The sequence below is a fragment of the Lagopus muta genome, chromosome 8 (genome assembly GCF_023343835.1).
Source record: "Lagopus muta isolate bLagMut1 chromosome 8, bLagMut1 primary, whole genome shotgun sequence".
Taxonomy (NCBI): Eukaryota; Metazoa; Chordata; class Aves; order Galliformes; family Phasianidae; genus Lagopus; species Lagopus muta.
The window spans coordinates 35732173-35755329 of record NC_064440.1 but is presented as its reverse complement, the minus strand read 5'-3'; the positions used below and the strand labels follow the sequence as shown (position 1 = coordinate 35755329).

The 23157-nt window shown below is 47.8% G+C and overlaps 1 long non-coding RNA gene across 2 annotated transcripts; it reads left to right on the top strand.

The window, feature by feature from the left end:
- The first annotated feature begins 650 nt into the window (after positions 1-650).
- On the top strand, positions 651-6590 carry LOC125696929 (uncharacterized). 2 transcript variants are annotated; one of them, XR_007378612.1, is made up of 3 exons: positions 651-801; positions 4693-4926; positions 5904-6590. It is a non-coding gene; the product is annotated as an uncharacterized LOC125696929 (long non-coding RNA). The 2 variants fall into 2 exon arrangements; XR_007378613.1 differs by having other exon boundaries at positions 4690-4926.
- The last annotated feature ends 16567 nt before the right edge of the window (positions 6591-23157 follow it).

Sequence of the window (23157 nt, the reverse complement as noted above, 5' to 3'; positions counted from 1 at the left end):
TTCCGATTGTGGGTCACTTCCCTCATGCAAAGCTTGATTAAGGCATGCATGTCAAGGTCAGAAATGAGGATGAACTTTTATTTTTCACCTAAAAAAAATAAAAACAAGAAGCTGTAAAAGAGAGAATAACATAGATTTGTAGTGGGGGTGTGTAGTGTGCTTTTGTTGTGAGTGTTTATGATGTAGAGAAGAGTCAACTGTAGCGTTCTAATGCATTAATTGCTCGTTAGTCACTAGGTTTATGCATTTTTGCCAGGAAAGAATGGAGATATTTGGATGAAAAGTGGTTTATTAGGAACAGCAGGAAGACTAGATGTTTAGAAAGGGGAGGGTGAACGCGATGTGGTTGAAGCATTAAAATAGAGAGTTCCAGCTAAAATAAAGTGTGCAGTTATCAATGGGGCCCTGAGATGGTTGTTGGTCAAAACCAGTTTTGCACAAACATTAGCTGCTTTTGGAGTTCTTGGTCTTGGAGGTGACATGGCTGCAAAGTGCCGTGGCTTTCGGGTTGGTACAACCCAGGAGTGTGCTGGATTGCTCATCTGCTGCTTGCAAGGCTGTGAAAAGAACTGTCTTTGGAAGGAAAAAAGGCATTTGTGAAATACTTGCCATATTTAAAAGGCACTTATTTTCTTTCTGTAAAAGGGTGTATGTCTCTGATGGCCTCCAAAGAGAGTATGGGCTGAACTCCATCCTCTTTTTTCTGTGTTCTGGAGGTGTTCTCAGCCCTGCTCCCTCCACCTCTGCACCTGATGTCCTTGCCAAGCACATTAGGAAGAAGCTCCAGCATACACCTCAAAGGTAGGTAGCTGCAAATGCTGCTGATGAGCTGCCTCGGTGCTTCCCTTCTGCTCCTGCCTGAGATGTGATCATTCCCCCCATCAGTCGCACTGAGGTCCCAGAAGAGGATCTCCCCAGGTCCCTCCCATGCTGATGAGCTGCTGGAGCAGCACATATGGTTTGTCCCCATGTATCTCCCTAGCCCTAGGATCTGCAGTAGCTAAGTGAGGTACGGTCTGCCTATCTGAGAGATCCAGCAGAAACAACCTAGCCTGTGGGAATCAGTGTTCTGTTGCTACCCCAGTGCACTTCATCAGCTGATGATTGAGCTTTGCTTTGCATACATATGAAAAGTTAACTTGAGCCAGTTTGCTTGCCTTCCAGACTGCTCACCCTGGCCAGCAGTGAGCTCAGAGCCAGATGATGTGCTGCATACACACAGGCTGCCTACACCAGGGGCTGTAGCAATGGTCAGCAGGCAGCATCCCAGCTGCTGCTGCTGCTGGTGGGGTGCTGCAAGGCTGAGAAAGGAGAAAACTCCTTGCTGGGCTGTGTGAACTCAGCTGTGGGTCAGCGTCCGGCCGGAAAGCGGGCAGTGCCCTCAAACAGCCAGCATGGATTAATTATTAAATAGATGGCTGCGGGTACCTCAGCCACAGTTGATACCATGCATTTTTAATCACAGCAACACGTGTTGCCACGCAGTGGGGCAGGTCACCCTGCCAGGAGATGCTGCTCTGCATCTCCAGCCTCCTATGGCTGTCAGGGTCATCCTGGGGAGCAGAAGGGACCCAGGTGAGTGCCTCTGTTCATCCCAGGGGTCGTATCTCCTGCCTCTGTGATCTCCCTCTGACCTTTGCTTTTACAGACAGGGAAGATGATCCTATTGATCTTATGTGGATTATGATGTTCTGCTCATTGCCCTGAAACCTGCTAATTGCACATGCGGCTATTCATAGTGTCTCAGAATGGGAGTCAGAGATTTCTGATGGTGAGGCAGATTATCTGCAGACATGTCCATGGAGCTGAAGGGCATCGTTTGGGCATGAGCAGGAGCTGCTTGTGGCACTTCTGCATTTTCCTTGAAGTGACAGTATGGAACGTTTCAAAGTGGACATTTTCTGTCCAGTTCAGATGGAGCAGGCCTCCCAGAGAAGATACAGATGTCCCATCCCTGGAGATATCCAGAGCCAGGTTGGATGGGGCCCTGGGCAGCATGAGCTTGTGGGGGCAACCAGCCCATGGCAGGGGAGTTGGGACTGAGTGGGCTCTGAGATCCCCTCCAACCCAACCATGCTATGATTCTATGATTTTATGATTCTATGGCTCTTCTATTCTATTCTATGACTCTTTGAGCAGTGGAGTTCAGTGGAGAGATAACTGAATGTAGTCAGTGTTTGTACTGCAGTCCTGGTCAAACTGGTTATGCAGTGTTAGTACAACTTGACTGACAATCTCTGTTGGCTCCTCTCAGCTTTTTTTTTTCTTGAATGTAGGTACTAAACACTAAACCAACCAGCTAAAAGCTCATCTTCTGCTAAACAGTGCATTTGTTCTGCTACACTTGCTCCTTGTATGTCCAGTGTTAGCTCTGTGTGCATCCTTTCCCTTTCCTGAGAAAGGAACTCAGTGTTAGTTGAATTCAACTGAAATCTGGAGTAAAGAGCAATCTTATGTATTGTTTTTTAGCTATTGCTACACAATTTCAGCTGCTTTTCTCTCTGGTCCCAGATGCCTCTGGGTTATTCGTTCCTTTACTGACTTTTCTCTAGATGAAAGGAGAATCACTGGACTGATTTAGGCCATACTTGAACTCTTCAGTGCCATTAAATATGGTTGCAGCTGCATCAATGCATTGTCCTGAGTCTAAACTGCTGCTGCAGCTGTAGCACCTTGCAGAGTAAGATATTGCCTCATCACAGATGCAGCCCACTGAGTCCCTCAGTGCAAAGAGGGGTGTATCTTTTCCATGCCTTGGGTTAAGTGTTTGCTAGCAACAGCCTGGAGCACTCATTCAGAATATTTTAAGAGCATCTTTCATGCTGTCTGAAACACCTGACGGGTCACAATTACTCCCTAAAGTGGGAGTAATTGACTGCAAGATTATTCTGTACCTCCTGAAAGAAAAGCAAAATGGCTGTGAATGTGACAGGGCCTCACATCTACTCTGTGGTGTTCATTGAGTCTTTTGGTGTAAAGTAGCCCATGCCATGCAGGTGGCACCAGGCAGCACTTCAGCACTGGAATTGTGAGGGGGAAGAAAAGGATCAAAGTCTTTGGAGGATGGAAGCCTTGGAGATCTGTAAGAGCAGCATTTGTCTTCAGGCAGTGAGTCCTGGAGATGGGTCTTAACAGGAAAAACCTCCTGTGAGAGTACCAGGGGAGTTCCCATGAACTTCAAAGGCTGGCTGCTGTGGTTGTAGGCTGCATGCAGGCCATGATGTGAGACCTTATGAGTAGTGTACAGTCATCTGGGATCTTTCCAATTGCTGGAAGATAGATTCCAGAGCCTCAGCAATATGTTAGACCTTGTCTGTATCTTCAGGATATTCAGACCAGCTTCTGATATACCTAGAAGCTACAAGACTGTTTTTTTCCCAGTCAGCTGCTTGCCTCCTTCCCCTAAATCATCTCTGAGTGTGACGTTCAATCAGACAAGGCTCATAAAGGATTACAAAACCTTGCTGAAAGACAGAATTCCTTGTAAAATCAAGAAGGTGTGTAAAAAGAAAATAGGTGGATGTAGTGAGAGAATCAAAAGAGGAGTGTCTCAGCTGAGAAGAAAAAAACCTTGTTTGTAGAGGTGCGTGCTTAACATGGAAGGAGAGTCATTCGTTGATGAGGGTGGACAAAGAGAGAAGAAAGGACGCCTTGATGATATGCAGAGAAGGTAAATCACAAGCTGATCAGCTACATGCTTTCTTCATCCAATGTGCCATTAGCCCAAGCAACCCAAAGCCAAGCATCACTGAGGGTAGAAGTGATGCTGAGATCCAAAATTGGCTTTGCAGAATCAATGGCAATGGAGAATCCCCATGTTTTTAAGCAAATAAAACTCGCTGGTTTTTGAAAGGGATCTGAGTTGTGATTTAACCTCTGTAATCTTTAGGTACAGATTACCTAGTAGCTGTCTCAGGCAGGGCTTCCTTGGGTGCATCTTAAAGTAAGATGGTGCTGCTCAGAGAGAGCAGAAGCACTCGCTCCTGTGGAGCTTTGCACTTAGATCGACAATGTCTTTGCTTCTCTTAGCCAGGCCACAAATGGTTATGCATGCAATCAAACGAGATGACGTGCTGCAGGATTGCAGGCAGCATCATGGCTCTTCATGTGATGTTGTGTGCATGCTTTGAACATCCGATTCACAAGACCATGCATTGCTAAATAAACTCTTTTTACAGCAAAATATGATGTATGAATGATGTGTGAGAGCTGTAAAGAGTTGGTTAGCCCCCAGAGTGGTAGTAAGGTAGTTTGCTGGACCTCCATGAAGCTCTGGCACTTTACAGCCATCCCATCGTGCTTTTTCTGAGGAGCATGCCACTTGGGCTGTCTTATCATCTCACCGAGGGACAACTTCTTGAGAACAAGCTTCTCTGCGAGGCACCTGTTTGCCTGGCCGATAAAAGTACACTTGTCATGTAGTACTCCTTTTATCTTAAGATCTTTCTCTTCTTTTCAGGATAATGCCTTTATTATATGATTTAAAGAGATAAAGAGTGTAAATAAGCCAGCTGTGATTTCTGTCACTTGGAAGGAGCTCTTACTTGGCCATGTAGCTCACTAAAAATGCTTACTCTGATTTTTTTTTTTTCTATTTTTTACTAGAGATAGGCCCCTAAGCAATGCTGCTGATTAGAATGTGTGTAGCAGCCTTCAGATTTCCTCTGAGCTTCAATTTCTCCTTTAAAGCAGGTCATGAATTATTAAGGAGGGAGATTACCTTAACTGGAACGTATGTGGCTGTTCCATCAGTGAAGTTGGGGATCGCTCTGAGGAACGGACAGGTTTCCCGTGGAGGTTTAGAAACCTGAAACTGTAAAGCTCTCCTTGCTTTCCCCACCTCTTACGGGAAGCCTGCAACAGCTTACAGAAACTTCTGCTCCTCATCACTCCATCCTGCTCTGGACTGGATAAAAACATCTTCAGGTTGGATGTTTTCATTTTTGTTTTTTAATAACTTCCTCCCGAGAGCTCTACTTGCTCTTGCATTATTATTATTATTATTATTATTATTATTATTATTATTATTATTATTATTGGGTGGAAGCAAAGGTTTATTTTACCTTTATTTTTATTAAAATCTATTAAGGTATTTAATAGCCTTATTAAAATCCATTAGGGCCTCCCTAAAGCAGGGCAACTCCTGCTTGCTGCGGAGTCCAGCTGGATGCAGCACTGAGGTGCCCCAAAGTTAAGCTCTTAGCAATGCTTTTTCTTGCCCTACTTGGCTTAAGAGTTGTTTGCTGGAGCAGGGCCATGACCCATCTCAACTCTCCTGTGAATAATTTCACAAGATGCCCCTAGAATTGAGGGAATTGGAGGAGATGAAACATCCCCATAACTTTCCTGAGAGAGAGGTCACTAAAGTGAAGGTACAGGGATTCACACCCACTGGGGCAGAGTCCAGAACCAGCCACAGAACACCCCTTTCTGGGGGAGCTGGCATCCCTTCAGCTTCCAGTGACCAAACCCAAGGATGGACAGTGCAGATATTACTGCGTACCCACTGTCCTTTCTCAGCCACTGTGTTGGAGCTGGCAGATATGTCATTGAGCTAGCAACACGATTTCCCATTTGTGGCAGCTGGAAGAGTCGTGAAAGTCAAGGAGATAGCTTCAGACAGTGTTGCTTTCAACAACTGGTGTATCAAGAAAGAAACATCTGATTGCACACAGGCATAATATTAGGTGCTTTGAGTGTGTCTTTCTTCTTTCTCCTTAAACGTGGTTTGCAAATTCCACCTGCATGGGGGAACTGAGGAGGAGGGTCATGGTGACTTGGCTCATAAGTAGGTCTTTTGCATCCTGCTTGCTACTGCATTAGGTGCCTGTGCTCCTTTGGGCAGGTGAACACTAATCTTGTTGCCCACCTGCCCTTTCCCAGACTTCTTCCTGCCCACCTAGGTTCTGGACAGGCTTTGTACTGCAGTGGAAATAAGGTACAAGACCAATAAATAAGGACCAATATTGGCAGCACTGAGCCTCTTGCACGCCCCTCTTCAAGCACTCGTATGTCTCCACTCCAAACTCTCCGGATCACCTTCTGAATTCATAACTGAGATGAGCATTGGACTCTGCATTAAGTAGAAGCTGTCCCTTGGGTCTCATAGGCGATGGTAGGAACATCTCAGTTCCTGAGTTTATATTCTCATAAATCTTGAAGAAGGTGATTTTTCCTTTCTTTTTTTTTTTTCTTCTCCTCCCTCTCTCTCTCTCCCTTCTTTAATTACCAGCCACAGGCATGGCACTGATGAACAGCACTGTGCCAGGCATGCTCTCCTTGTCTTGTCCTGAGCATGGATCCTGCCCTGCCAGCTATGCACCAGCGTGGCACTAACAGCAGGTGTCCTTGCAGAATTGCCAAAAACCCATCCCTATGGAGATTACCAAGGGCTCCGTTATGCTCCACAGGGATGGCAACACAGTGACAGCAAACAGGACTGCAGATTATTTGCAACTCCTCTCCTTTGTACAGCTAAGTTGACGCCAACACAGCGGTAGCAACATGGGATCCAGGGAGGACCCACAACCTCCTCTCTGCTAAATCCATTCACCCCTTGGGATTTTTTTGGGAGAGCAAATATTTTATGCTGACAGTGTCAATGGCTGGTCACAGCACCCTTCTGGGCAGCCTGTGCCCAACATCAGCCAACCAAAGGCTCAAGTGAAGAGCTACCAAGGCTGAAAGCTATGAATTATTGAGTGGCACTTTGTTCGTGCTGCTCTGCTCTGCACCTCGTGTGGGTGGGTGTAGAGAGAGATACATTTGACTGCGGGCCCATTTAGAATTACTTTTCATGGTTTTATGTTCTTCCTTTGCATTAAAGCGTTACAACACTGCAGCTGACCACTAAAACCTAAAACCACCCGTAAGAAAATATACATTATATGAAGCAAAGAGAAAAAAAAAAAAGAAACCCACAACTTGGAGAAATTAAGTACTCTGGAGCGAAGCACAGTATAAAACAATAGGAACTATTATAAATCACACCAGACCAACAGAATCAGCATACCAATATCTGGTTTGCCAGCACGTACTTAACTCAGATAAAAATAAACTGTTCTTGGAATGAACCCCTGCTTTGATTTGTATCTTGCAGTCCAAGTACACACAAGAAGGATGTAAAATCTGCTAATATAAATATCGCTGGTCTCAAGCTTTTATCAGATGTTTTGTACCAGGAAAGAAAAGGCTCTGTTTTCTGCTCAGGTAATTATTGTGTTCCTCTGAGCCAAGCTCCCATGTTTCCTCCTTTCTCAAAGCCATAATCCTGGGTGTGGGCCCCACGCTGAATTACCCCAGTGCTCTGTGCCAGAGAGCATCTCCAAGCCCTGCACCCACCCAGGCTCAGAAAGGTTGGGAACTTCTAGAGCAAGCCTGACAGCACAGATGAGCCACAGTCTGGAGTGAGAACACCTTGCATAGGGCTGAGCGTCTTCTGTGGCCAGGCCCAATGGGTGCAGGAGGGGACGATGGGCTTTGAGGAGAGATGCTTGGGAAATGCCTATTGCTGGTGAGGTGGGAAGAGATCCCATCTCCTTTTGCGAAGCCGAAGCGCTATCTCATTTCCCATCACGTGTGCTGACGACGGAGAGATGCTCCCCACCAGGCTGGAAGTGTAGTGTCTGAGCACCCAGGACAGACACATGTCCCCCAGCTGTGGGATCTGGTGCTTGCGTCTCATGTAGTGTGACAGAGGGAATGTTGCTGAGCTGCTGGCTTTGTGAGTGCTCACTTCTTTCTTGCTTGATATCGGGCAAACAATCTGTGATTAATAACTTATTCTGCAAATTTGGCCTCTGTGGATGAAATCTAATTATCCAAGATGTAGGCCAGCTAGGCATTGGAAACAGCACATGAATCGAGTGTTTTCTAGAGTTCTCATTTACCCTTTGTCATCTCATTTTCCCCAGACAGGCAGTTGGGATGGCAGGGCTTGTACAGCAACCACACCTCAAGGAACTGTACATGGACATCAGTCTTTCTCCTACACTTCAAAATTACCTGCAGGGCCCCTTGCTTCATCTGTGCAACTGTCCGTGCCTTGCCTGGGGCAGGCACTGTTTTACCCCTGGCAACATAGCAGCTGTAGTCATTGCCTTTCTTAAACTGGTCCTGCCCAATTTCCCAGAGATGCCCCTCACCTCAGTGTTCTTGTCACTAGGATGGCAAAAAGAAGGTTTTGCATTTTGATACAGGTGCACATGTACATACAGCTGGAGCTGCTTCTTGTCCAACATGGGGACATCAAGTGTCCTTGGAACAGCCTAAGCACCTCGAGTGTGTTTGTTGGAGCCCTCAGCTCTGCTCCAAGCTAGTCCTATGGGTCTTCATGGCAGTTTAGTGGTTGACAAGATCTTCAGTCTCGTGTAGCACTGGAAACAACATAAGCATCATTACACAGACACCTCCTGGCTCCTGGATAATTTAATCTGCTCAGCCCTTTACAAAAGGCTACAATCAACCTTCAATTGTGTATCTGGGAAATAATGCACATGCAATGCTCCAGAGACAGACCCACAGCAACTCTGCAGAAATGCAAGTGCTGACCACTCTGAAAAACACCACTTGTAATTTATTTATACAACAAACACGTTCTCAACAATTCCTGGATGCCCAGGCTGGAAAACTACAGTTTAAATGTTGTGGGATAAAATAAAAATCTTGTCTGTTTTCCCTCTGAAGTCTGCACTGCCAGGACATTGGACTGGCACACCTCAGTAAGAGCTCAGTTTTATCCTCTTCTGTTGAATGTATGCATTATTGTACTTATTTTCTTTTTGAAAGGCTGTAGGCTACTTGGAGAGTGCAGGCAGGACTGGTTTCTCTTTTGTGCACTCCTACCTTGCTCTATGGCTCACTGGTGCTGGATTTCCAAGATAATTCTCTCCTGAGTTTCTGCCCAAGTTTTTGCTCAAGAAAGTGCCTCCAGAGGCTCTAGCCTGGGATGGGGAGGGATATCCTCTTTGGGTCAGGGAATACTGACATTGCTGAGACAGAATTTGCCTTCAATGGCTTGTCTTATTTGCTGCCAGGCAGAACAGCTCGGCAATGTCAAGGCACTGATGATGCACACATCTCCTTCCCAAGGCTTTAATTGCCAGAAAATATGCAGAAAAATGCCTTGGTTCTGTTAGAACCACCTTGGAAGTAACATGATCAGGCTGCAGAGCTGGTGTTCCTTTGTCAGTCTTGATGACTTCCCTTTTTTGGGGGGATTTATTTTTGAGGCTTGTGACTTTCTGTCAAAAGCTGAAGGAAAATCAGGCTGTATCTCTGGTGCTGGTGACAAAATGCATCTCTCTTGGGTTGAGCAGGAAGGGGGGAGAAACAGACAAGTGTGAAATGTTGTGGATCCACATCCAAAACAAAGAGATCAGTCACACAGTGCGCAAAAGTCCTGGTTTGAACCCAAACCTCCTGCTACTGTAAGGCTATCAAGAACCCCTTGACTGTTTTGAATCCTGTCCTGATTAGTAATGATGTTTTTAATTGAAATTTCAAGGTTCATTACTGAACGCAGATTAATTAAATTGCAAGGAGAGATAATGAGAAATGTTCCCCTTGGACCCATAAAGGATGGCACGTGGTCTAGCAGGATGCTCACGGCCCAACCCGCAGCTGCTTTCCCCAAAGAGCATCTTCCAGAGGGGGAGTCTGGCTTGCACAGGGCTGACATACGTGTCCCTCCTGGCTCTGTGAGTGCTGAACATTGGCTGCACACTTGGCACCTTGGAAATCAAACCAGCATTGTCACTGAGTCAGGCTTGTTAGTTTTGGGGCTGTCCTTGCTAAGGGAGAGGTTTGAAACTGGTGGGTTTCTCTGGGGACGTGATAATTGCAAACCAAGGCTGTGACCCTGAGGTTTGCTGTGATGGTGGTTGGGTGCCGGGGGGCTGTGTGACATGGCTTGCTGGCCATGGATGTACTCAGGAAACTCTGCCCTGCAGAGCCGATGGGCTGGATGCCCCTCATGCATCAGCTTTCTTGGCCTCAAATTCCAGCCAGATTGAGTCACTTAAAATCATGGAATCGTGGAGTGTCTTGAGTTGGGAGGATCTTCAAGATTATCTGGTTACAACCATCCATTCCAACCATTCCAACTTCCACCACCTCTTTCCTGACAACCTCACCAACAGAGACACAGCTGTCCAATGGCCAGCTCTGCTCTCATGGGAACAAAGAGAGACGTGGCACGAGCCACACCGCAGGGCTCACAGCCAGGCCTGCCACAGCCATGGGAGGAAGGAGGGGAAGATAGAGAGAGCCTATCTGCCGTCTCTGATCAATGAGGAGGACGGCAGTGAGCAGATTGCAGAAGGCATGAAGAGCAGCACAGTCCTCACGGGGTCTTTGCAGCCTTTGTTTGCGACATATTTTCTGGAGGGGTCTGTGAAAATTAGAAAGCGAGGGCTTTAATTGGGCTCAGATGGACCCTGGTAGAATTTCTTCTGACTGCAATATGATGAAGCAGAAAAAAAAACAGCGCTGAAGATATTATTTCCTGGAAGATTTTCTATTTCTGTCAGATCTTACTTGCTAGCTTTCTTTCCCTTCCCTGGAGGATGAGCTCTGCTTTCATACACTAGTGGGTTTTTATTTTGGCAAAAAAAAGTGTGGGTTTTGGCAGAAAAAAGAGACAGTACATCAATGAAGAAGGAAAACCATTTTTTTTTTTCCTCTTTTTTTTTTTCCAAATGCTTCAAAGCTACCAGTTAAGGGTTTCCAAAAAGCTTTGGAGTAGAGACCGAGTGCTAAAGAGAAGGGAATTGGCTCGTATCCTGAATGACTTTCATTTTTTGCTTGAAAAAGCCACCGAGATCTGTTATTGTTTGTGTAGACCACTGTGCTGGAGACTCCCCACTGAGGGATGGGGTTATTTTGTCCAGATATTGCACGCAGCACAGAGAAACAGTGACACGAATAAACCCATCTATCAACAGGCACACACTTGGAGACTGGAAATGCAGTGGAAGTTGTGCAGATCCTGCCCTACTTGAAAAGCTTTTTTATGGGACTGATGGCCCAAAAGGGTGACAAGCACTGTGCAGATGGCTGGGTGCTCCCCAGCTCCCTCTGCTCTGTAGGGTGCAGGCAGTGTCAATGTCCCTGTCCTGCAGGGCTCCCCAGGAGGTGGGAGCAGCTCCTGCCACAGTGCACCAGGAAGCCTTGAAATTAAAATTCTTTCATCCCTTTTGTCCACGAAAGGATTGTACGATCCTTTAACCAGCTCGTTTTATGTTAATGATCGGCATGAAAAGAGGCTGCGGTCTGCCCTGTTTGCATTTCCAGAGATGGGGTATTAGGGAGGGGATAACAGCACACCCTCTGTGTCTGTGAGTTGCAAGATCCTCCTGCACAAAGTGCCACCTGGGAGCAAATTATTATCATCACAAATGCTTTCTTCTGACACAGACCTCACAGATCATCAGGACTGCCTTCCTGATCTTTCTTTATTTTTCCCCTTTCCCCACAGGTAGGCGCATCCTCACGTACCCAGCTCAGTATCAGCCGTGACACGGGGCAGACCCTGCTGCCAGCTCTCAGCTGCAGCTGCATTCATCCCCACTGTGCATCCCATACCTGCTGCAGCCCGGTGAGCCTGAGAAGGCTGAGGGCACCGTGCCAGCATCACAGCATCACAGCATCACTGGGAGGGAAATTTGTGCAGCCTGTGCCTGCATGTTCGCAAACGGCCATCGCAGTGCTGTGCATAACACTTCAGCTGAATGAGAGACTAAAGAAAGATGAAATGGAGACGGATGCCCCTATTTGCATTAGGAGAGGTTTTGAATCTCTTCTCCTTTCCTTTCCCTGAGCAGTTTGCAGGCAAGCCGTTGGCCTGCCAGGCCCTATGCAGTGAGGATTTTTATCCCTGAAGTTTGCTTTGTTTCCAGTAGGCCTCTTAATTACAGCAAATTAAAAATTAAAAGAGAGGACAGGCAGTGAGCGGTGGGTAAGCATCGTCAACAGCTGCATGTGATGCAAGCTCCGTGACAGAGCAAGTGGCTCCAGAGATTGCATCTGTGCTGAAATAAAGGCAGAGTTAAAGTCGCAAGAGAACCAGAACCAATTTAGCTCCTTTGTGAATAATTAGCCCCAAACTTTTTTGTTTTGTTTTGTTTTTGTTTTTTGACTGTTTAGTCAAAATTCACCGTCTTCATGGGGAAGAATGAATTATTCTGAATCTGCCCAGAACTTCTGAGAGCAGAGGGTTCCGGGTTGAAGCCCCCCATCACCTCGTCTCTCGTGCCCGTCACGTCCTCAGCCCTCACCATCAATGGGGAAACTGGATGGGATGGGGCTGCCTGTGTTACCGGGGAGCACCTGCCTGTCCCCGTGCTATCTGCTGGGCTTCCTGAGCAGCAGGGCCGTGCCTTCAATGTGAGAGCTGCCTTGTGGCAGCCCCAGCACACCCGAATGGCACTTTGAAGAGTGGAGCTTTCAGGGAGCAGCTGTGGATATAAAAATAAAAGCAGCAGGGAGCAGGGTTATTGGTGTCAGCGGGAAACACGCGCTGAAGTAGGGACTGGAGCATGGATGAGTCTCTGTTTTGCTTTTCCTCCCGGCATCCCAGCGTGGGTGGCATTGCCCCAACTCCCTGCTTTTCCCTGGGGAAATGCCCACCTCCATGTCCTCCGAGTGCCAAGGCTCATTTCCAGATTGCAAATCATTTCTTTCCAAGAGCTCGGTGTGCAGTGATAAACGCAGGTGGGAAATTCCTCTTGTCCCTCTTTTCCCCCGTTGCAATGACATGTTTTTAAGCCGCGCCGTTCGCAGTGTTGTTCCTCTGCCATTAGATGTCTCTGCGTGCTGCAGCTCGGGTCACTGCTGGTACACAGAGGTCACTGGGCCGGAGCTGGAGCAGCACGAAGCCTGGCAGCTCACAGCTTTATGTCTGCTTTGCTTATGAACGCCCATTCGGTGTGACAGGCCGGCCTCACAAACCCCTTTTTGTAGAGAGAAGCCACGCTGCATGCTCTGCAGATACAGCCCCATCCGTAGCAGCAAGCACAGTGCACATTATGGATCGCATGCACTGCCAGCACTTGGAGGAAGGGCCGTGCTCTAACAGCTCTCCAGGGGACACTGGAAGCAGCACATGCCTGTCTGAAGCTGTGCATGATTTTCTCCACGTTTGTAATTGCAGCCTTTTCCCCCTTTTGGTGGTTATTAATGTTGTTCGTTTCCTCAAAAATTACATCTGTTTAGATGTTAATTGAGTTAATTGTTACCATTCAGCAGCTGGAGCAGCAATTTAGCACCTGCTAATAAAGATGCTCGGTTTGAAGTTGTGTGAAAATGACCATATTATAGGATTGCTGTTGTACCGCTGTGCCAAAAGCGAGGCCGGCAAAGTTAGCAAGCTGTAATGGGTGGAGAGAAGTGCTGGAGGGAGGTTTCTCTGAGCACAGTGTCGACTTCCAGAGTCACAGATCAGTAAACAAGCTGAGCAATCATGGTGCAAAGCCGTTGTAGCCAGGAAAAAGAAAACCAGTGCAAAGAGATTACAGGTGGTGAATGTGGAGTCAGTATTAAGTACTGTCTCTTTTGGATGAAGAAATACGGCTTATTTATGGCATGCTAATTGGGTAGAATCAAAGGAGGAAGGAAAGGTAAAAACAGAAGGACTGATGGCACATGGGAACGGATGTATAACTAGGAGTTCTCGTTCCCAGTTACATAACAACTTATCTATAAGAAAAATGCTTATGGGACTTCATGGGGAGTGAAGAGGATGGTGTTTGGGCAGAGCAGCTGTGGCACGAGCCTCACAGCCCCATGATCAGCAGGGTTGCCATTTCACTGAGAGGACAGATTACATTTCCCGTGGGTTCCCACCTCACTTTCCTCTGGAGAAAGGGGTATTTGAGAGCAGTGGGTAAGTCAGAGTCAGGCTCACTCCCACGCAGCTTCACTATTTTGGCTCCCGTGCACTCGCACAGCTGCTTCGTCTCCCTGTCTGCCCCCAGCCAGGGCACACAGAGACAGCAGGGCACAGCATTTTGGGGCTGCACAGTGCCCATTCCCAGCACAGCAGCATGGGGAGCTAGCTCCATGCATGGGGACACCAGCATGGTGCAGCAGTAGACAGCATCCCTTATTTCAGGATGCAGAGCGCTCCACGATGTCCTTCACTCCCATGTGGTGTCGGAGGCTTCTCCTGTTTAGAAGCTGGAGCCATGGCAGACAATCTGCCTTTCCATCCCTCTGCTATTTGACTTATGGTCTTAGCAGACTGACAAACACAGCAGAGAATTGGTTTTCAGGAGACTCCTAAGAAAAGCCTGCGTGCCAAAGAGAAGGAAAATGTGAGCTGAGTGCGTGGCACAACATCACTGCTGGAGGTGTTTCTCTGGCATTAAAGATCTGAGCCTTCTTTGAGGAATTTGGCATGAAATGTGCGAGGTGGAGAGTGATACAGAGATGGCATTTGGGTGATGTCCTGGTGCAGAGGGAGCCCATGGCTGTGCTGGCAGAGAAGCCAGGAGCTGCATCTCCCTCCTGGCCAGCATGGACACGATGCTGCAGCTTGTCCCATCTCACCACCCTCTGGCAGGCTCTTCTCCAGGCTGCTTTCGGTGCTCGCTGGAGGTACATTGTTGCTTATTGTGATCTGGAAGGGCAATTCTTGCCTTCCTCCAGGAGCCAAACTCAAATCTGAACCCTGCAGGTGCAGCCATGAGCCTCTGGATATTCCCTACAGTGCTTTCAGGAGTTGGGCAGCCTTGGCATACAACACATGCATTTCCCCACTCAGAAGAAGGTGTGGTGCTTCATCTCCAGGCTGAAAGAACGTTTGTTTCTCCACTCCTTTCATTCACTGCTCTGTTTCTGCATGGCTGGATGCTAGGGCTTAGCATGCTAAAGATAAAAGGGTGGAATTTAATACTCTCGAATTGCTTGCATTCCAAAACCTGGTATGGAATCCCTGCTTATGCTTAAATAATCTGTGTGTTTGAGTGAAGGATTACGAACTGGCAGAGGAGGCAGTACTTTGTTTCTCACGGGGAAGTGCATAAGAGAGTTCTCAGGGAAGTCAGCTTGCTGTGGAGCAGAAGGATCAACCCAGGGATGCTTCCAACAAGCTCCAAATGAGAGCGGGAGCCAGGAGACAGCTGCTCACAGAGGCAGGGGAAGCAATAAATAGTGAGAAATAACATTTAATTCTCACTCCTACTGGTCTGGGAAAGAAGATCTCTGATGCTTCCTCCTAGTGAAATCCTGCGCCTCTAATGCCTGGAGAGGCACCCATGTGCTGGCTGCGGTTGATTATTGTTTGCTCAGGTACAGAACAAGCCTGTGTAACAGAGATCAGAGCCTCCCTGCTGGGCTGGGCTGCAGCCCTGGTACGGCCCTGCTGGCACTGAGCACAGCACTCAAGGTGTGGTCCCACCAGAGCAATGTGCAAAAGGGACCTTCCTTAGTACTACCTTCCTTAGTGCTGCTGGCTGCGCTGCTCCTGATGCAGGCCAGGTTTCCCTTCCTTTTGAAGGTAATGAAGGAGTTGATTGCTGCTGAAACGAAATGCCTTGGCTCCAGATGCCATTTTGACACCTGGAAGCATGTGCCAAATCTACCAGGACTCTTCTACCTCCTCCTCCATTTGTCAGCCCACTACCATCCTTCCCCTGCAGCTCCAATGCAGAAACCAGCCGATGAATATGTTCTGCAGTGTTGCTCCTCTCCAGCAGATCCCTTTCTGGTACCACTCTCTGTTCTCTCCTTTCCTAAATGTTAATTTGAGGCACACCAGGTAAACACCCAGTAACAGTTTGGCAAATGCAGGCTGGGAAATGACTGCACGAGTCACATGTGTGGGAACCAGAAGGACTCGCTGCATGGCCAGCATCAAAGGTATGAAGAGAGGAGTATTCACTTGCCATGAAACAGCATTTCCCATTTACTGTGGTGTTCCGTGGCAGTTACTATGTATTTAAGTAGCCAGCAGGCACTGTCTGACCAAAAGAGACTGAAGGCTTCAAATACAACGGTGTGATGGAGGGGGGAGAAGAAATGTCCTCCCTTGCCTGCGCAACCCCAGCACCCATCAGGAAGGGTCACCCCACGTGCCACCAGCCCCCAAATCCTGGTCCCCGTGATGTTGTACCGCCCGTTCTGCTGCTGAGGGGCTGCTTTCAAACCAGCAGTGATTCCTTCTGCTGCGTCTCTGCCATCGTGTTCCCACTGCTGTGACTTGTCCCCGCCTGACTCCCGTTACAACTAATTAGCACCTTGACATTTACCCAGCGAGCGAGGCAGCCTCGATGTTTGCGAAAGAACAGAAGGCACATCTGTCTGCATGATCCATCTGAAGAGGAGGAACACGGCTATGTGGTGTTTATAGCAGGCAGTTGGGGGAGGAATTAATTTACAAAATTTTTTGAATGAAAACAATTCCAATAACTTAAGTGCCCCTCTCCCTCCCACGTCAGCTGTTTACAAACTGCTGAGTTGAATCTGTCCCACATGTCCTTTGAACCTAGCAGTAACAGAGGAAAAACTTGAAATGCATCCTGAAAAGCTAATTTTGAAAAAAGAAAAAGAAAAAAAAAAAAAAAGCCTGCCCACGAAGTTCAAACAGCTTGTCTTGCTTTAGCTTATAACAATTGTAATGTACTTAGACAATGCTACCAGAACCAGATTTAATTGACTCCGTTTTGCTCTTTAGCCTCATTAAAGTGGATTGTAGCTGTTCCCGGCTGCTTGCTGTTTCTTCCCCCTCCGCACCCACTCGTGAAGGTGCAGTGATTAATTTCATGATGGCAGCGGACCCATTGATGTTGGAGTTCCCAATTGTCACGGTGATGGAGCTGGATCTCTCCTCCCACACAGCCCAGCCTTGCCCTCTCCTTCCTCTGGAGGGAGGCTGTGCCCAGTGATATGGAGCACAGAGACTTTCACGGGTCTGAAAACACTTCCCCAGCTTTACCTGGGATGTGAAGGGAGGAAGAAAGACTCCAAACCTTTTGCGCTGTGATTTCAGCCACCCAGGTCCAGCACCCATCGCTCAGGTGTTAGTGAAACATCTGAAAGCAGCAGTTTTCTTAGGTTTGCCTCCAATTCCTGATGACTCGTTCCCACTTCTAAGCAAAGGAGGGGGCTAATGGAAGGGAAAGGGTTGCAATTAAAATGATTCTTGTCATTTTTTTTTTTTCCTTAAGGAAATCTCTGGCTCATTAGCATCATGTAGCTGTCTCCTGCACAACGTCCCTTGAAGCGCTCCAGAATCAAAGCTGATCTCTGCCCCCTGGTATTTAGTGATCTGCTGCAGCCTAGGCTGATGGTGAAGAAAGGGAAATAATTGGCTTACTCACCCCATTTATTTATTTTATTTTTTGCAAGGTGTGGTTTGTGGGAAGGAGCAATGCATTTTTATCTCTCCATCCAAACTTCTTCCAAAGTCAAGATGTGAAGATGTGGTCCTTGGTGGCTCTAAGTCAGGGCATGGCCATGCAGAGTCTGGGACAGAGAGCGTCTCCAAATGTCCCGAGAGGGCAATGGGTGACTTCAGTGGGTGACTTCAAGCTTTCTCTCAGCCAGATGCTGCCTGCTTCAAGGGACTGAAGTTTGCTTTGCTCTGCTTCGCATTCATACAGCCTACAGGCCAAACAGAAAGAGCACACAAATAATTCTGTGAGGCTGCCCTTGGATCCAGCTGCTGCTCCACTTGCAGTGAGAATCACGATGGTGAATGTAGTGCTTGGTTGTGGGCTTCTGTGGGTTTATCCTCTGATACCAGCTTTGCAGGTCCATGCTATGCATCTCAGAGGTGCTTGGTACCTTCAGTCCCTAGTTCAGAACGCTGCCAGCCTCAGAAAGTCTTTAGGACTTTTTCAGTCTAAGAAATGCTGTTCTCCTATGGGGTGGACCAGACTCTGGTGGCTCCCCTGCCTTTTGGGACTTATTCTGGATGAGCCTGACTGCAGGTGGAATTGGGAAATGCATTGCGCTGCCCAGCTGTCCTTCATGCAGTGAGACACAGGACTCCATGCTCTCATTCCACATACCAGCAGCAGGTATTAGGCTCACACACCATTGCATGTTGCATACATGGACATATATGGAGGGCACAGCTGATGTGGAACGAGGTGCTCAGGATAATGATTTATTTGAGGCTGCCACTCCCTCATGTTGTTGAACACCTGCTTAAACAAAGGAATTAACACATTTACCAACAGTGCTAAGGATAGAGCTTTATTTTACAGTGAATGCTAACCTGAAACATGCAGAAAGAAGGAAGGCGAGGGGAGAAACACGTGCAGCATAGTAAGCAGCTGCATTTTGAAGGCTCTGGGATGGCTCTTCTTTGTACTCTGCCTTGTTGGCTGCTCCTAGCAGCATTGCCCATAGCAACCCTGCCTGGAGCAAGTGAGGCTGCTCCGATCCCACGGGTGTCCCTGCAGTGAGAAAGGGACCTGAATTTCCTCCCAGCCCTGCTGAGCAGTGCTCATGCCCAGCATCCATCTGGGAGGAGGCAAGGGATCGCCCATCCATCAGGGCTGCTAAATGAGAGCTACACCTCTCCTGGCTGTGAATTCAGCCAATCTACAAACCTTCCCCTTTTATATTAGCAACTTTCTCCATGTAGCCACGTTCCTGTGGGTTGGGGTTGAATGAAGAGAAGCTCCTCTTTTAATTTTTGCTGTCAGGAGTAACGGGTAAGTGTAGGAGGAGGAATATTAATCATACCCAGCAGGCATTCTTCAAACTTAGAAACAGCATAAGGAAGGAGCCCAAATGATTTAAACATTGCGGGGACCATTTGTATGGGAGTCTCATGCTTGGAAACGTGCAGAATACTCTTTTTATTTTTTTCACCCCAATTTAGTTTAAAAGGGAAGTCATTGCTCTCCCACCTTCTCTCCGCAGTGCGGGTCACTTCCGTTAAGAACTCCTTCTTGTCAATCCTCTGCTTCTTTTCCTAATTTCGTTCTATTTCTGGGTTCAAAACAAAATGAGGGACAGCGTCACGGTTCTGTTACTTTGGATTTTTCTGCTGATGTTGTGGCAGCATGGCATAGCCCTGTGGTGAGAGGGTTGCTCCAATCCCTCTCTCGGGCATTGAGAGGCCCCAGACCCTCCCGCTGCCCTGCATAGGAGCAGGGTGCCTGATGGATGGCTCACCTTGCAGTGACAGACATCACCGATGGGACACAGCACCTCTCAGCCTGAGGGCATTGGTCCTCACTGCATGAGCCTGGGTGAAGAGCAGCATCCTCCCGGGCCTCTTTCCCTTCCCCTTTTTCCTTTCCTCAACCCATTTTTTCAGGAAGAGAAGCCCGCAGACAAGAGCAGCTAGTGACCTTCAGTGGTCCTGAAGGCTGCCTAGATCTTCTAACAGGATTGGAAGACTTTCCATCTCCCATCCTATTGGTGTAGAGTGAGGTGATCTCCTTCACCAGACAGAGCACCTTATTCCAGGTCAGCCCGTTCCCTGGGCTCTGTCCAAGGACAAGGCACGAGGCACCAGCCCTTCTCCCACCTCCTCCCTTCTGTTTGGTTAATGTATCACAGAAGCTTTACTCAGATCTGCAGGAGTCTACAGCGAACATCACTGCACTGCTGTGCAAAATTGCTACTCTCTTGTGTCTCACCACTGCTGAAATTGGTTAAGAGCATCTGACTGCGGGCCAAATTTCCTCTCCATCATCTCCTTAAGCATACAGATTGTTTGGCAGATTTTACCACCCCTCAAGCATGAGCTTTAAAGGAAAAAAAAAAAAAAAAAAAAAAGCCAACCACTTGTTCAGAGAGCTAAAATCCTGCAGTGAATTTTCTCAAACAAAACAAAGCAGTCCTGGTGCAGACCCCACATAGGATGCTGGAGAGCTGGGCTTTGCGAGCAAGTGGGCTTCTGCTTTTTGTCAGCAGATCATTAAAACAGATGCTCTAGTAGAGCATTTTGGGGTTTGAGACAAAACTTCATTCTCCCAGCTTAATCTGCTTCTTGCAGAATTCCCAGCCACTTCTGGTAAGGCATTCCAAGCTCAGAGCTCGTGGGAGGCTGTGGTATTCCTCACTCACAGAAGTTTGAGCCCTGGTTCCACATGTGTAAAATGAGTTTGTCCTCCTGTATGCTCTTTTCCAGGAACATGGGGTTGGTTTGGGCCAGGAAATGTGTCCACTGAGTATGTTGGAGGCAAAAAGACTAGACAGAGTGGATTACAAAGCTCTTTCAAAACTGATCAGGTATGGCATCACCAGCCAAAAGAATTTATGCACTCAGGGTTCAGAGAACTCCAGAAACCTCCCGTTGTGCTCTGAGCCTCTGTCTCAGGAGCTGTGGGCAACCCTCGCTCTGCTTTCAGCCCCGTGGCAGAAGCACCCCGAGCAGCAACACAGAGAGCAGCAAGCTGTAATTTGCCAGCAGGGCTGTGTACCTCAATGAGCACTTCCTACGTGTCTATGGGAAGATTATCCTATCAAGTCCCATGCTTCTGTGAAAGGTAAGTGTTTAAAACATGACTAACGCTGATAGATGCTATTATTCTATTTTATTCTCCAGCTTGTGAGTAATGTCTCATTATAAACGGGGACGCATTCAGAAAAACATCATCTCCCTGCTGGAACGTGGGCTCTGCTGGCACGTGGCTGCTGTGCCTACGGATGCCAGGTCCCTCTCCTCGGCCTGGATGCCTGCTGTCCCCCACCCAATATCTTCCTCCTCCTATGGCCCTGAGCACTTGCATTTTTGGGATCGCTGCTGAGTGATGGAGCAATGGGCAGTAAGGGTTAGGGTTAGGGTTAGGCTCCTTCCTGAGCCTCCCAACCAAAGAGAGTTCTCAAAATGTGCCCACTTAAACGCCACTTTGGGGAAATGGTTTGGTTGTGTTGTTAAGCACCATCTCGCCCAGGTCTTTGTGTTTTGATGACTCATGCTCATGTCACAGGGCCGGTGCAGATCTGTGGTCTTATCCTGTGAGGCCCAGCATCCCTGGTGCAGGTTCTCACTATCCTCCATCCATCCTTTATAACTCACGCAAAAGAAAACTAGATATATTTTTTAATTTCCAAGCGTTGCTTTTTCCCTCACCTCCTGCTGTGTGGGCTGGGTTTTTTTTCCCCCCTCCCCCCCTTCTTTTTGGTTTATATTATTGGAACATTTCCTCTCCTGTTTTTATTTTGAAAAGGGGAAGAGCGCCTGCATCCCCTGAGGTGTCATTACGCTGAAAGGCTGCTGATTTGACTGTGAGGCACGCTCGCACCTCCCACACTTGTGCAGTCGGTGACGCACACTGCGATCAGTGGAGAGGGGATGAATAAACCCAGCGCTCGCTCCTCGCCTGCCGTCCCAAAAAGAGGGGGGTGGAGGAGAGAGGGAGGAAAAAACAGGCTCCAGGAGTGCAGTTTTAAGAACTGTTTTCTATAGAGCTGAGGAAACTTGTTAAAATATCTATCTCCATCACACAGGCCTTCTTGGAGCAGTGGCATCACTGAGAGCCTGGCTTTGGTGGCCCTCACCTTATGCTTCTTTGACCTGAGGCAGCACACTTCAAGGCTTTTCCCCTGCTGGAGTGCAAGTTACAGGGGTGCCTGAGGAAGAGGAGCATATGGTCCTGTTTGTACCACAGAGACAACAGCAGAATTTGGGCATCACTGATCTGCACGAAGACAGCACGCCAAGCAAAGCAGCAAAGTGGTTGTCGGGTACCTGGGCTCCATGAGCTTAACAGATGACTTGAAATGGCTGAGCTGGAGTCAGATTTTCTTTTCTTTTTTCCCCTAGCTCTGGCATGGGTCTTGCCTATCTGCACGTGACCCTGTGCTGTGGTGTGTGGCTCTGGTATAAGATGCGCAGCAGGGTTGGAGGCCAGCACTGAGGTTCCACCTCTAGTTCCCCTCAGAAAGCTTTGCCTACAGCTTTTCACACTCAGAGAGTGCTTCTCCAGCAGATCCACCCCCAGCCTTACTCTGGGAAGGAAGTGGCATAGAATCATAGAATGGCATGCAGAGGCTGCTGCTGCTTGTCTGAGCGGTTAGCGCCAGCCTTCAGAGCTGTCACATTAAGGATGCAGCCTGGGTGTAGCTGTATCCTAGCTGTGCCCATCATTCACAGGCAAGTGTTTTTATGCCCCACATTTCATCCCTCAGACTATTTTAAATAATTGATATTAACACTCTACAAAGAAGAAAATGGACGATAGGCCATCGTTTACCCACTGCATCAATAATAAATGGAGCAATGCCAAAACACATCAATAGCAAGCTTGTTTGTCCTCCTCTCACATTCACGGGGCTCCTGACCTGAAGAGGTAGAGCACGAGCAGGTGATCAGGCTAAGGTACTATCAGTCAGGTGAGGAAACAGAGAGGTGTGGTGTAACACAACACTGCCCTTCAGGAGACTTACAGTTGGGTAAAGTTCCATGTGCTGTGTGAATGCAACATGTTGTTTCCTGGGTAATGCTGCATCTCCTAGAAACTGAAAACTCGACTTCAGCAAGTAGTTTCTGACACAAAGACCCACGTTCTCCAAGCCCCTACTTGTCCTGATGCTGCCAGCATCTCAGTGACAAACAAAGCAGATGCTGAAACATCTGTGCTGAGCGCACTGCTGTGGGCTCCCACACAGCACGGACAGACCACATTAACAATGGACGCATTTGCAGTGATGTGTTCTGCCAGATCAGGGGTGTAATGCCTGGCTGCCATTAATGGGCATCTGTGTTACAAGATCAGATTAGTTATCCAAAGTAAAACCCCAAAACATGGATAGTATGGATGTAGAATAACTGTTTCACACTACAAATCTACTGCTGTTATTTTGCAGTGCTGCTTCACATTGATGCTCTCTGGTCAGCTCCTTAGCAGAAGAGAAATTCGTAGTTTGGAGCATGGGAACTGATAATCTGTGCTCATGTTAAACCTCGTAGTTCCTCATTTCTTGTGCTCTTTGGACTGGTTTCCAACTTGTCTGTGTGCAGCTGCTGCAAGGGAGGATTGTGGGTCCATGTGCAACGTTGTTTTATTCTTTGTTGCTAATGCAGTTTGTCTTTTCTCTCTCCTTTGTCAAAGTGAAAGCTGCTTTCAGCTTTATCTGCTTCTAGCTTTGGCTGCAACTGAACATGCTGACAACACAACTGTAGTGGCAATGCTAAGTCAGAGCTTGAAGCAGTGATTGAGCACCTGGTGGGAAGGCAGGGCCAACTCTGGG